This window comes from Rhipicephalus microplus, chromosome 2 (genome assembly GCF_043290135.1).
Source record: "Rhipicephalus microplus isolate Deutch F79 chromosome 2, USDA_Rmic, whole genome shotgun sequence".
In the NCBI taxonomy this organism is placed as follows: domain Eukaryota; kingdom Metazoa; phylum Arthropoda; class Arachnida; order Ixodida; family Ixodidae; genus Rhipicephalus; species Rhipicephalus microplus.
In genome coordinates this window covers 81,378,065-81,391,768 of record NC_134701.1, presented here as the reverse complement: position 1 = coordinate 81,391,768, position 13,704 = coordinate 81,378,065, and positions in this window count along the sequence as shown.

The following is a 13,704-nucleotide window of genomic DNA, read 5'->3' as shown; positions in this document are numbered from 1 at the left end:
GGACACCGTGGTAGAAAACCCACTGGGGTAGTTTCGGGTCCATAAGGGTAACCAAGATGTGAGGAAGCTTGCCCATGCGGTGGCCTCCCACAGCCAAGAGGGTATAGATAGCTTGCCTGGAGTTCGTCAAGGACGGCTGGGTTCATGAAGTCATCGAAAGCGTGGCAAAGTTTGCCCCTCAAGGGATGGTCTGGCGGGGAAGGAGCATAGAGGTTGACGGTGAAAGTGTTCCCGGACACCATGAGGAAGGTGACGCGCACGTAGGCTTGAGCACGAGCCGAGTCCACGACGCTGAGCGTAGAAGTGTTGTTGACAGGGTGGATCCACACTGTGTAACGAGATGTGGGTGGGAGATCTTGCAGGCATGCTGCTTGCAGCTAGGCGGTGTACAAGTGCCAAGGTTGGAGCTTGGTAAGTTACAAAGGGCTGTTTGGGTGGCCAACGACGTGAATGTGTCAGCTGGGAGACGAGGAAGCGGAACGCGGCGACGGGGCTTTGCAGGCGAGGTACCTACCTGCTCACTTCGATAGGGGTGATGATGACGGCCGGGAAGCTGGCGTAGTGGCTGGCTTAGATGTTGCGGTGGCGGGAAGGCACAAGGCTGCTCGGCGTTGCCCTTCGGCGTGGAGGCCCGGCGACTGCCAGGATGCGTCCGATAATTCTTCGGGGATAGCTTCCTGTCCTTCGACAGTGTATTCCATGGCGGTGGACAGCTAGGGGATGGGCGACAAGGCAGCGGTGGGCCACCGAGTGGTCACCCGTCATCGTTGAGCTGACGTACAGGCGGCCGCGCTTGAGCCTAAACTGACAGGCGTAGCTCAGTGACCGACGTGGTCAAGAGCTTTCGAAACTATTCCCGGGCCACACCGGGCGAGTTGCGCAATAAAGTGGGCATCGAAATAATCCGAGCATTGTGCTTCAGCCACCCGTGAAGAAATTAACTGTATAGGGTCGAAAAAATCGGCGCGAAGGCCAAAAATTGGCGGAGCCGAAGCGAGGTGCGACTGCTCTCGACGGTGATCCACCCCCTTTCCGGCAATTGTGAGACAACTGTTTACGAGCCCAATAGCATAATAGTTCGAAAACTAATGTTGCCCAATCATTGTAAACGACTGCACCGAGACAGCGGCTTTGAAAATGTAGCTTTGGCAGCCGTAGAGTACAGCGTCTCGTTGTTTAGCCTGTGGCGTTTAGTCACCAAAGGCAAGAGCACGCTGGCCGTGCGCCAGCGAAAGCAGTCGGCAGTCACCATTGCGGCTCTCTACACATTCTGTGAGCTAGTTTAGCTCTGATATTTGACGCCAGTAAAGAACACACAGAAAATAAGTAAACTACTGAAAGGTACGCACGAAACCACCACAGCAAACTTAGCGATGCCTCCTCGTTGACTTGGTAATGCGGCGAACCAAAGAACACGCCGAACTATACACAAGCTCTGATAATATATTACCTGGATGCGCTCCATGCAAGAGAAACGAAATAAAAAGCAAGCAGGTGGAAAGGCAAGAACCTACCTGTTTTTGCTAGAGCCACCGTATGAAAGATGTTTTTATCACGAAGCTGTGGTATGTGATGCAGATGCTGCATTGTTAGAGGATCAACGTTCGAAGGCTGCATAGAGTGATCGTGGTCTATATATGGGATTCAGAACGGCAAAGGTGCCGCCGGAGCAATTTGTTCAGGCGCGGGAAAGACAGTGGTCTAGGTTTAGCACTTCTGATGGTAAAACAGGTAGTAAATAGATTCTTGTTCTTCTATGACGTCAGCGATCGTTTTTGCGTACGGTATGCCAACTCAGGTTAAGCAGTGTTTTACCAGATCTCGTCGTCACCACTGATATTAGCATACCAAACACATTGCATGGCTATCTCAAGTAAGTAGTAGATAGCGTACGTTAATTACTTGTTCGTTATTCCTTTGATTATCTGTCTAGAGTTAAAAAAGAACTGTACAGGCATTTATGTGACGTTGTTTATCCCGTGCCACTGTACAGGAAGGACCATATACAGTGGAAGACTGGGACAAAATGTACTGAAGCGGGTGAAAAACATGCAAGTACCTGGGGGGATAAAACATTTTTCTTGAAGAACACCCCAGAACACGATCAGTAAAAACATTCACAGAATAATGGGCCTGTTATACACCATGGGGATCACACTGCTTGAATTGCAAGAAGCCTTAAACAATAAATCATGTTTTACTCCACTGCTGTTAAGGGGTATTGTTTTGGAACGTCTTGCAAAAAAACATTAAAGAAGAATTTCTTACAGTATTCACACAGGATCAGTTGTCTGGCTGTGAAGAATGATTAGGGAATCCGATTTAAACAAGTGCTGTTGACCGGCCTTCGCTGTTTGTGGCGAGCATGAATCACTGATACCACTACGAGCTGTCTGCAAAGCCAGCAGTAATTTAATTCAAGCAAAGCATGTTGGCATTCATAGATTGTAGCAAAATGCAAAATATCGTGACAGAATAGTTGTCAAGGTGAGAACCTCTGGCAACCCTTAAATAATTTAATGTGGACAACATCAGTCTAAATAGGACTGATGGCAATGCTTCTTTCTGTTATTGTGTATTGTGAGTGTGCTATGATTGCCCTCTACGTTGTCCAAGTCAGGCAATGAAAAGAAACACCCGGTTAACTAACTCAGTCGGTAGAGCATGAGACTCTTCATCTCAGGTTCGTGGGTTCGAGCCCCAGGTTGGGCGTTCTTTTTTTTCTCTATTTTCGAGTGTTTCCGTGTTCCATCGCGCATAGCGCTCTATCCTTTTCCGTCTTCTTTTTCGTCTTTAGGTATACCATGCTGATTTCGGACACATCAGATGTGCAATGCTTCGGCTCCTCCCGTATCCAGGCTAGCTCAGTCAGTGGAGCATGAAACTCTTAAACTCAGGGTTGTGGGTTCGAGCCCCACGTTGGGCTTTCTTTTTTTTCTCCATTTTTGAGTGTTTCCATATTCCATCGCGCATGGCGCGGTATCCTCTTCCTTCTTCTTTTTCCCTTTACGTTAACTGTGCCTATTTCGAACACATTATAGATGTGCAACGCTCTTTCTGTGTGCCCGGCTAGCTCAAATTCCACTTTCGGCCACCGCAGGGAACGGACGCGGAATGTTGTGCTCTTGAAAGGGGTGCTTCCAGCGGCCCAGCCGGGCCGCGGTATCAGGTTCAACAACACGACTTAGACACAGGACTACCAGCTTATTTTGCCCCAGTTGCTTACAGGTACGACCATAACAACAATGATATTTTTGCACGCTGGCGTAAAGACCAGACCTTACCGAGTTGAACATTTCCACGATGCTTTCAGCAAACTGCAGCTCATTCCGCGGGTAATGGCCCTAGGGGCCTATCATATGAACCACGTGTGGGCGATAACGCTCAATTCGAAAACGCCAAGAAGCATATTCTTTCAAACCCAGCGTTTCGTGTCAATTAAAGATCACAAATGTGTGGTGATAGATCCGTGTAATCAAGATATGCAGATGGAGCTATATTGGCTTTTGCATACTAATTCGGGTGAAGTCGTAAGGACCGCCCTGTTGCCTTTCGGAACTGTCAGAGAAATTTACCGGTATAAATGGCGTGTGCACGACTGCGTAAGCAAAGGTTCGCACACGTGTTTGGTGTCCCTGCGTTTGAAGCCCGGATACACCGTAGATGACTTGCCGCATTAAGTCCGCGTTGGAAAAGATCATGTGTTCGTGCGCGTTCCAGGCAGACCACCGCTCTGCTTCCGGTGCAGCGCCACCGGAAACTTACGGCTCGAGGGCCGAGTACCACGTTGTAGGCTCTGCCGTCGCTTCGGTGAGGACGACACCCAGAGCGTGCGTAGTTACGCGAACGTGACATGCTCTGGAAGAAGCAAAGCTATATAAGAGCATTTCATGGACCAGGCTGACGCGCACGCAACCGTCATGGAGGGCGGTGACTCGTCAAGGGCTGAAGGTAAACAGTAGGTGCACCCTCCGGCGAGAACAAGGACAAGAACGAAGGTGAGACTGTACACACTGCCAACATAGAGGAAGCAACGGAACTGGACAAGGCCACAACGAACAAGAACGTTCCCGAGGAAATCATCGAGCCTGGTGTGGACGGACCAGCTAAGGAGCCTACCGACATGGAGTACGAGCAAAACTCTACGCCAGTGGTCGTAAAGAGGCCGCTTGATGTAGATCAAGTAAACGACAAAGGGGCAGCTTCTGCTGGTGAACCACTTCTGAAAGCGCCATTCGTTAGGCGACCAACCTTGAAGGTACAACCCAAGGTGCCGCCCGATAGGAGGTCGGCATCTTCAGCACAAAAAAAGGCACCGCAGCAGACCCGCCTTTGCGGGTATGTTGGCTTGTGAGACTTTCCGAGTGAGCTAGAGATAGACGTGCAGTGTCGAAAGGTAAAAATGTGCGCCGCCAGCGAAAATACTCGGGCTTTGCCTGAGAAGGCCAGGCCACTTCAAGCAGAGCGATAAAGTGTAAGTCTGTCAACCAATAATAGAAAACAGGCCTATGTGAGAAACTTGTCTCACGCTCTCAGGTTTTCCTAATTCGGGCTTTGCACTGAAGACAGGCACCTTAAATATAAGAGGATTAGTGGCGCCAAAGAAGCGAACTCAAATAAAGAGAATGGTAATCGAAAACCGACGTAGACATATTAGCATTACAAGGATCCCAGATTGAGAGCGTTGGGCAGGAGTTGGGTGAACCATTTTGAAGCACATTGCAATATATGCGTATGCCATGCCGTTGAGAAGTCGGGGGGTTGCATTTTATTTTTAAAGAATTATATTGGTGGCGTTGGTCGTGACTTTTGATGATGCAAGATTAGTTCTGTGTGATTGTGCTTTATGCGGGAAAGAATGACAAATCGTTTGTGTGTACGCGCCAAACGTAGCCATCAACAAAAATTTTTTTATTATGTAGCCACCTTCCTAAAGTGTCATAGAGTTGCTGTATTGCTCGGAGATTTTAACTGCATAAGCATCCTCGTGGATAATGTTAAAAATGCACCTGTTCGCGATAAAAGTGCCCAACAACTGCCAGCGATCACTGTAGACTGTGGTTCAGCTGACATTGGTAATGCTCTCCGAGGCAGCTATGTGAAATTTACGCATTTTAGAATGAAAGCCATGCTAGAATAGATCGTATATAAGTGGTTGAAAATATCATGCCTTTATGCGCGAATTATACCGTGAACATGATAGCTGTAGTGATCTTAGTCTGGTATTGCTCGAAATTGGCAGAAAAAAGAGAAATTTAGAGAAATTCCAAGTTTAACTGGGACCTATGGAAGTTAAACGAAAAACACTTAAAAGACGAGATTTTCGTGTAAGTGGTACACCAGAAGGCTTAGGATGTTTTTTAATGAGAAAACGAGTGCTATACAAGACTGGGGACATTTTAAAATTGAAGTAAAATGTACGCCATCGAGAGAGCAGGAGTGGTATGATATAAAGAAAAACAAAAAGAAGGGCTGCAGAAAAGGCTTGTTTATCTACTGAATGTAGAGAGCATCATGCTCGGATTGGTTAGTAAGGAGATAAAGGAGGCCAAAAGACAAATAGAACGCATCGCGGAAGATTGATATATGGGTGCAGAGATAGGTGCGCGTGCGGAACGCTTTACGATGGGTGAAGTGCCCACAAAACGCGCGCTTGCAGAAGAAAATAGATTGCAACGAAAAATGATATTAAAGAAATACGATATAAAAATATGCTTTCTTCTGAGCAGGAATTTATCTCAATGGTCGTTCTTGAAAGGTCTTGAAAATTGTTGGGCTCAGAATTGAAAGTTAGATATTCATTTATAAAAACGTCTTTAACACTGATGCCAAAGCTAGAGGATGACGTTAGGGTGAGCCTTGAAATGCCGATCACGATGAGGGAAGTGACCAAGCAATCGATGACCTTAAGACGGGCAAGTCACCTGGACCCGATGGCATAGGCACCTGGTTTTATAAAACCTTCAGGGAAGAAATGTCAGAGATGCTACATCACGTTCTAATAGAGGCATATGATGTGAAGCAACTTCCTCTATCGGTTCGAGTGAGCCATGTAATACCTAAAGGTATATCTAACCTGCTTGTCAAGATTGCCTGAAAGCAGCCATTCATGCTATTTCACTTCTATCGAGGTTCAGCGCCCCCTTCAGAATAGAATTTTCATATATATATATATATATATATATATATATATATATATATATATATATATATATATATATATATATATATATATATATATATATATATATATATATATATATATATATATAAAGAACACAAGCGAGTACACGTACGAAAGAGCAATACTTTTATGCCAACGTTTCAGCCGTGGCACGGCCTTCGTCAGGGAATAAAGAGTAGACAAGCAGATGCCCCTTTTAAGGGCCGTTGAAATCACACAATTGATCAGAATAGTGATTAGAAAGTGCGAAAGCAATACCAAAAAAACATTGTCAGTATAATTTGATACGAGTATTGAGCAACAATATCGCTGTGGATAACTCAAGATATGAGCGCATAGCTTCAGCGTAGGGCAAATTTTTATGCGTAGGGCAAATTTTTAAAGCAATAAAGCACTTCATAAGCCAAGCGAATATCATGAGCACATGTCACGCACACTGTAAGATACCCGAGGGACAGTAAACAAAATTCAACTGGTAACTGAAGCGTCAAGTTTGATGCCAAACTACTGCATGCGCACATATAATAAATGGAAGCACACACAAAAAATATATATATAATCAAACAAATGAGAGAAGAAACGATGGCATGGGTTGGGGGGCATTTAACGCATTCCTGTGATGGACAATGCTACATAGAAAGGAAAGTAACGCGTCCAACGCTTTCGTTGATGCCTGAGTGCAAAGTGTTGAACTTGTTAATGAGATAGGACTCGCGAACTTCTCGGTCATGATGAGTTTTAAACCCGGATTGTAATATTGTGGCTTTGATGTTTTCGAAAGAGTGCCCTGGCATCTGGACATGTTTTGACAGTGGAAGATGAGGAAGGTTATAAGCAACAAACGATCTGCAAACACTTCACGTAACCGTGTTAACCTCATCCTTACGCACTCAGCTTCGGTTCCTAATGTGGCCAATATTCTAAGAAAACACCACAATATCTTGCAACAAAGTGATCACTTAAAAGACATTTTTACGGAACCATCGAGGGTAGTTTACCGCAGATCACGCAACCTGCATGATACATTAACATCATCGAAAATAATTAATCGGTCCAACTACAGTGGTTGCCATCCTTGCAATAAGCCCCGCTGCAAGGTTTGCCCGCACATGTCAAGTACTCATACCGCAACTAGCACCGCATCAAACTTTTCCTTAAAAATCAACGGAGACTTCACTTGCGACAGCGCTAATGTTATCTACATGCTTGAGTGCTCCACTTGCCGTATGCAATACATTGGGCATACCGAAACATCATTCAGGTTACGTTTTAACAACCACAGAGCCCATGCTTCTAACCTTCCTCATCTTCCACTGTCAAAACATGTCCAGATGCCAGGGCACTCTTTCGAAAACATCAAAGCCACAATATTACAATCCGGGTTTAAAACTCATCATGACCGAGAAGTTCGCGAGTCCTATCTCATTAACAAGTTCAACACTTTGCACTCAGGCATCAACGAAAGCGTTGGACGCGTTACTTTCCTTTCTATGTAGCATTGTCCATCACAGGAATGCGTTAAATGCCCCCCAACCCATGCCATCGTTTCTTCTCTCATTTGTTTGATTATATATATATTTTTTGTGTGTGCTTCCATTTATTATATGTGCGCATGCAGTAGTTTGGCATCAAACTTGACGCTTCAGTTACCAGTTGAATTTTGTTTACTGTCCCTCGGGTATCTTACAGTGTGCGTGACATGTGCTCATGATATTCGCTTGGCTTATGAAGTGCTTTATTGCTTTAAAAATTTGCCCTACGCATAAAAATTTGCCCTACGCTGAAGCTATGCGCTCATATCTTGAGTTATCCACAGCGATATTGTTGCTCAATACTCGTATCAAATTATACTGACAATGTTTTTTTGGTATTGCTTTCGCACTTTCTAATCACTATTCTGATCAATTGTGTGATTTCAACGGCCCTTAAAAGGGGCATCTGCTTGTCTACTCTTTATTCCCTGACGAAGGCCGTGCCACGGCTGAAACGTTGGCATAAAAGTATTGCTCTTTCGTACGTGTACTCGCTTGTGTTCTTTATACGTACCAGACCCCTTGAACTTCCTGCTGAATATATATATATATATATATATATATATATATATATATATATATATATATATATATATATATATATATATATATGTTCGTATAGGAAAGAAGACGCACGCACGTACGAAGTTATTTTATTGACGTTTCGGCCGTGGGTCCGGCCTTCATCAGAATCTGATGAATGATTCTGATGAAGGCCGGACCCACGGCCGAAACGTCAATAAAATAACTTCATACGTGCGTCTTCTTTCCTATACGAATAATATTTCCCGGACCCAGCATCACCTTTGTTTTTGGTATATATGTATATATATATATATATATATATATATATATATATATATATATATATATATATATATATATATATATATATATATATAGGCAGGCATGGTGGTTGAGTGGCCGTAGCGTTGCATATAGTCCAGTAGATCCTCCGTGAGCGGTCAGAACGTGGTTTATTTCGACGTTTCGGCCTAGAGTCTGGCCTTCATCAGAAATAAAGGTACAGTTTGTTGGTGCTCAGCTTTATACAATCTCAAATCAGAGGGAAAGGAAAGAGAAAAAAGACAGAAAAAAGAAAAAAAAAGAAAGAAAAGAAGAAAAAAGGGAAAAAAGAGGAAAAGAATATAAGATGGACTCCCCTCGGGCGCCCCCTTTCCACACTTCCTTCCACTTCATCTCTCTCCTCTTTCTCCCCTTCACCTTTCTGATGTCAGTGGTCTGTGTATGCTACCTTTCACTAACGCATTCTTCCCGACCAGACGGTGCCTCCTGGCAGTGGCGGTTCGGTGTGGGGCAAAAAAGAGCTTTTTTAGGAAGTTCTGAGCCTTTAACTACTCGGAGCCCCGTCAACATTTCGTCGTAGAAAAAGGGGTACCGTGTATTGGGGCAGAGGCTGGTAAGCGGGCATTTTAGAAAGTTTTAAGCCTTTAACTACTCGGGGTCCCGTCAACATTTCGTCGTAGAAAGAGGGGTTCCGCGTATTGCGGCAGAGGCTGGTAAGCGGGCGCAATGCGAATTCCTTGTCTGCTTCTGGATTACGCGTGCCGTGGGGGCCTCCCGGCTGTGCACAGGGTTGCTGTTGGGCATGTCATGCATGGCACAATTGATTGGGTAGTAAAATAAAACAGAAAATAGACGACAGCTGCACTTAGGAAGAGTAGTTACACTTGGAATTGTTTTGAGTTGTCCAGTACCCTTCGCAGCTGCAGTACCGTGAACTCAGTTACTATTTTCATTATTGCCGGTATTGTTTTCTAATGCTTTAATTGCTGCAAGTGTTCCAGGATTCTCATTTATTACTCTATCGAGGGTGTTAAATTGGTGGATAAGGTATGACTCTCGTTGTTCACGTTCTCGATTTGATTTAACTCCCGTCTCTAAGAGCGTTACTGATAGTTTGTCGAATCTATGGTCGCGAAGATTGAGATGTTTTGATAGAGGTAGACTTGGGGCTGATTTCGCATGGGCTCTGTGATTACTGAAGCGAATCCTGAATAGTGTTTCTGTTTGTCCAATGTACTGCACACCACACACGTTGCATTCGAGTAGGTATACCACATTAGAGGAATCACATGTTAGGTTTCCTCGTATGTTAATCGAAAACTTGGATTGTGTGCTGGTTGCTTTGTGTGTTGCTCGCATCACCTTACATACAAGACATCGTGGCTTTAAACAAGGTCGGCATGAATTAGGGGGGGGGGGTGATGTGTTAATTTGAGAGTGGACAAGTGTGTCTTTGAGGTTACGTGGTCGTCGGTAATGGTGCATTCAGACGACGGACCGAATCCGGATTTGTCGTGGACGCGGACAGCTAATCCGCGGATCATCCGCCTGCAGGCGCATCCACACGACGGACGGTGTCCTGGGAGAAAACAGCCGGATTACCCTCGACAGCAGGTTCGGCGCTCACCTGCGCGCGCTGAAAGCAGACCGTTTTAAGAGTATTCAACATGGATGCCCGCAAGAAGCGACGCTTTACTGCGATGTCTGTCGCGTTGTGACAAATGAACGAGAAGTGTTATTCTTTCAGGAGGAAAGGTAGTTGCTGGCAGAATGTTCTTTCAACTACATTGTTCCCCACTTGTAGAACTTTTGAACGCGTCCCCCATCCAAAATTAGAAGCGGCACGTCGCCGGTTGCAATAGTTAGAATATTTCACCACCATGACGGCTAAGAGTCTCGCGTGTCAAACAACGGCGGCGACATTTCCCGAACCACCAAAAGTGATTTTTGCATATTTAATCACCCGAGAACAAAGTCTCCGGAAACTAGGTAAACAATGCTCAAGCGCAGATGATGCCGACCAGTCATGCAGCTGTCCGCGAGCCATGGAGGACATGCCGCGAGCAGACGAAAAGTGTACTGGTTACCACCGACCCCAAGCTATTCCGCTGAAGTACCGGCTCTCCCCCGCCAGAATCCCGATGTGAGAAACAGGTTGGGTTCATCCGTCCGCGAGCCGCGCGGACGAGTCGCGGACGAGGGGAATCGCTGATGTGAGGTCACGTGACGCGCCGTCCGTCCCGCCACATCGGGATTCGATCCGTCGTCTGAATGCACCATAATGGTGCATTCAGACGACGGACCGAATCCGGATTTCTCGTGAACGCGGACGGGTAATCCGCGGATGATCCGCCTGCAGGCGCATCCACATGACGGACGGTGTCCTAGGAGAAAACAGCCGGATTACCCTCGACAGCAGGTTCGGCGCTCACCTGCGCGCGCTGAAAGCAGACTGGTTTGAGAGTATTCAACATGAATGCCCGCAAGAAGCGACGCTTGACTGCGATGTTTATCGCGTTGTGACAAATGAACGAGGAGTGTTATTCTTTCAGGAGAAAAGGGAGTTGCTGGCAGAACGTTCTTTCAACTACATTGTTCCCCACTTGTAGAACTTCTGAACGCGTCTCTCATCCTTTTGTTAGAAGCGGCACGTCACCGGTTGCAGAAGTTAGAATATTTCGCCATCATGACGGCTAAGAATCTCGCGTGTCAAACGACGGCGGCAACATTTCCCGAACCACCAAAAGTGATTTCTGCGTATTTAATCATCTGAGAACAAAGACGCCAGAAACTTAGTAAACCATGGTCAAGCGTAGATGATGCCGACCAGTCATGCAGCTGTCCGCGAGCCGTGGAGGGCATGCCGCGAGCAGACGAAAAGTGTACTGGTTGCCAGAAACCCCGAGCTAACCCGCTAAAGTATTGGCTTTCCCCTGCCAGAATCCCGATGTGAGAAACAGGTTGCGGTCATCCGTCCGCGAGCGACGCGGACGAGTCGCGGACGAGGGGAATCGCTGATGTGAGGTCACGTGACGTACCGTCCGTCCCGCCACATCCGTATTCGGTCCGTCGTCTGAATGCACCATAAACGATGCCTGGAGCGGATGAAAATGCGCCTTTCAGACGTTCACTTTGTTCCAGAATGGGGAAGTTTGTGCTGTAAGTCAAGCAGAGGTTTGTTCGTTGTGGGTCTTCTTGCAGTGGTCGCTTCATAAGCAAGTCTTCACGCTTTAGTTTCCTCGCTTTATGAACAGCGTCATTAATTACATGTACGTGGGGGGTATTTTTGTTTTTCGAGCATAAGTTTTAGCCTCTGTGAGCTCGTGTCAAAGTCAGCGCCTCTAGAGCAGATTCGCTTGAACCGGTGAGCCTGGCTGTATGAAATACTGTTTTTTCAGTGGCGTGGGTTATGGCTTTGGTAACGGCGGTATTGTTGTCGATCCGTTGGTTTGCGATATAGGGTTGTAGAGAGCTTCTCTTCTTGTATCGTTATGGTAACATCCAGAAAATTTACGCTTACTTGCGAGTATGTGTGTGTGAAGTGTATGTTCGGATGTACAGCATTGTAAGTGTCGATAAAGCTGAGAAGTTCGTCCTCGCTGTGGGTCCAAATAAGAAAGATGTCATCTATGTATCTTCTGTATAACATTGCTTTCAAGGAACTTTGTGCAATAAATTCAGATTCTAGCTTTCCCATAAATATGTCGGCATAATTAGGTGCCATTTTGGTGCCCATAGCTGTCCCGCTGATTTGTCGAAAATACTCTTGGTTAAACTCGAATGAATTTCATTCGAGGACCATCCTCATCAAAGTTGCGATGGCAGAGAAATCTGGGGTGTTAAATTGTATATGGTTTGCGTGCATGTTTTGTAATGCAGCTATGCCGTCATCGTGAGGGATATTTGTATACAATGAAGAGACATCAAGAGTAACCAAGTACGAGTTTTTCGGCACACACAGACCTGCATTGTCTCGAAGAAAATGTGTGGTGTCTTTTATGTACGTCGCGAGGGTGCATGGAATGTGCCTTATTAGTTTGTCCACGTACCCTGATATGGGTTCAGTTATCGTACCGATGCCTGATATGATTGGTCGACCTGGGTTACCGGGTTTATGAATTTTCGGGAGGATGTAGAAGCGACTTGGACGAGGGTATGCTGCTCGCACCAGTTTGTGGTCAGTGTTGGTTATCTTTTCTGCATCCAACAGTTTCTTTAGTTATGTTGATACGGTACGTTTGTATTCGTCTGTCGGATCACCTGGGAGGCGTTCGTAAAATCTTGAGTCGTCTAGTTGGCGGTATGCTTCTTGTAAGTAGTTGGTTGTATTAAGGACTACAATTGCTCCTCCTCAGTCAGCGGGTTTTATTGTTATGTCTGTCCTAGATGCCAAATTTCTCATACTTATTTTTTTCAGATTTTGTCAAGTTTTCTCGGTTTCCTTTCTGCCTGTGGTATTCGTGTATTATATCTTTCTGTACTGCGGTGATATAAAGGTCCAAGCACTTGTCTCGATTACTGTTCGGTGTCAAATCATTTGATTTACGACAGTGAATTGTTTCGTGGTTAGAAGGCCTGTCCAAAAAATATTCGCGCAACCTTAAGCTTCGAGCGAAGTTGTCGAGGTCTCGGAGCAAGTGGAATTTATCGAAAAATTTTGTGGTCGGGCAGAAGCTTAGTCTTTTAGATAGCAGTTTTTCTTCATCAGGTGCCAAGCTCGTGTCCGATAAGTTTACAACCACAGTGTCATAGGTGTGTTCCTAGATGGGTGCTCGTTTGTACCGTTAGTGGTTTCCTGGGTGGTGGTGTTGTAGTGATAAGGAACTATATCAGGGAACGCGGGTTTGGGCACATGGTCTCTTTTGAGTTTATGAATTTTTGTGGTCATGATGGCTTGGTATTTATTCTGTTCAAATTCTGTTAATCGGGTGATTTCTTCGTTCGATAAAGTGTTGTGGTGAAGAAGGGTGTTGTTTATAGCGACCAGTTTCTTTACCTGCTTATCACTGTGATTAAGAGCGGTTTCTGTTAATTTAAGAGATGCCTCAAGGAGGAAATTTTTCCATGTTATTCGGTCGTGTTCATCTAGATTTGTAGCGGCTGGTGTGAGGGAGAGTGTCATACCCTTGGGGGCTATTCTAGCACGAAGGTACACTTGCAATGTTGCTTTATGCATTTCAT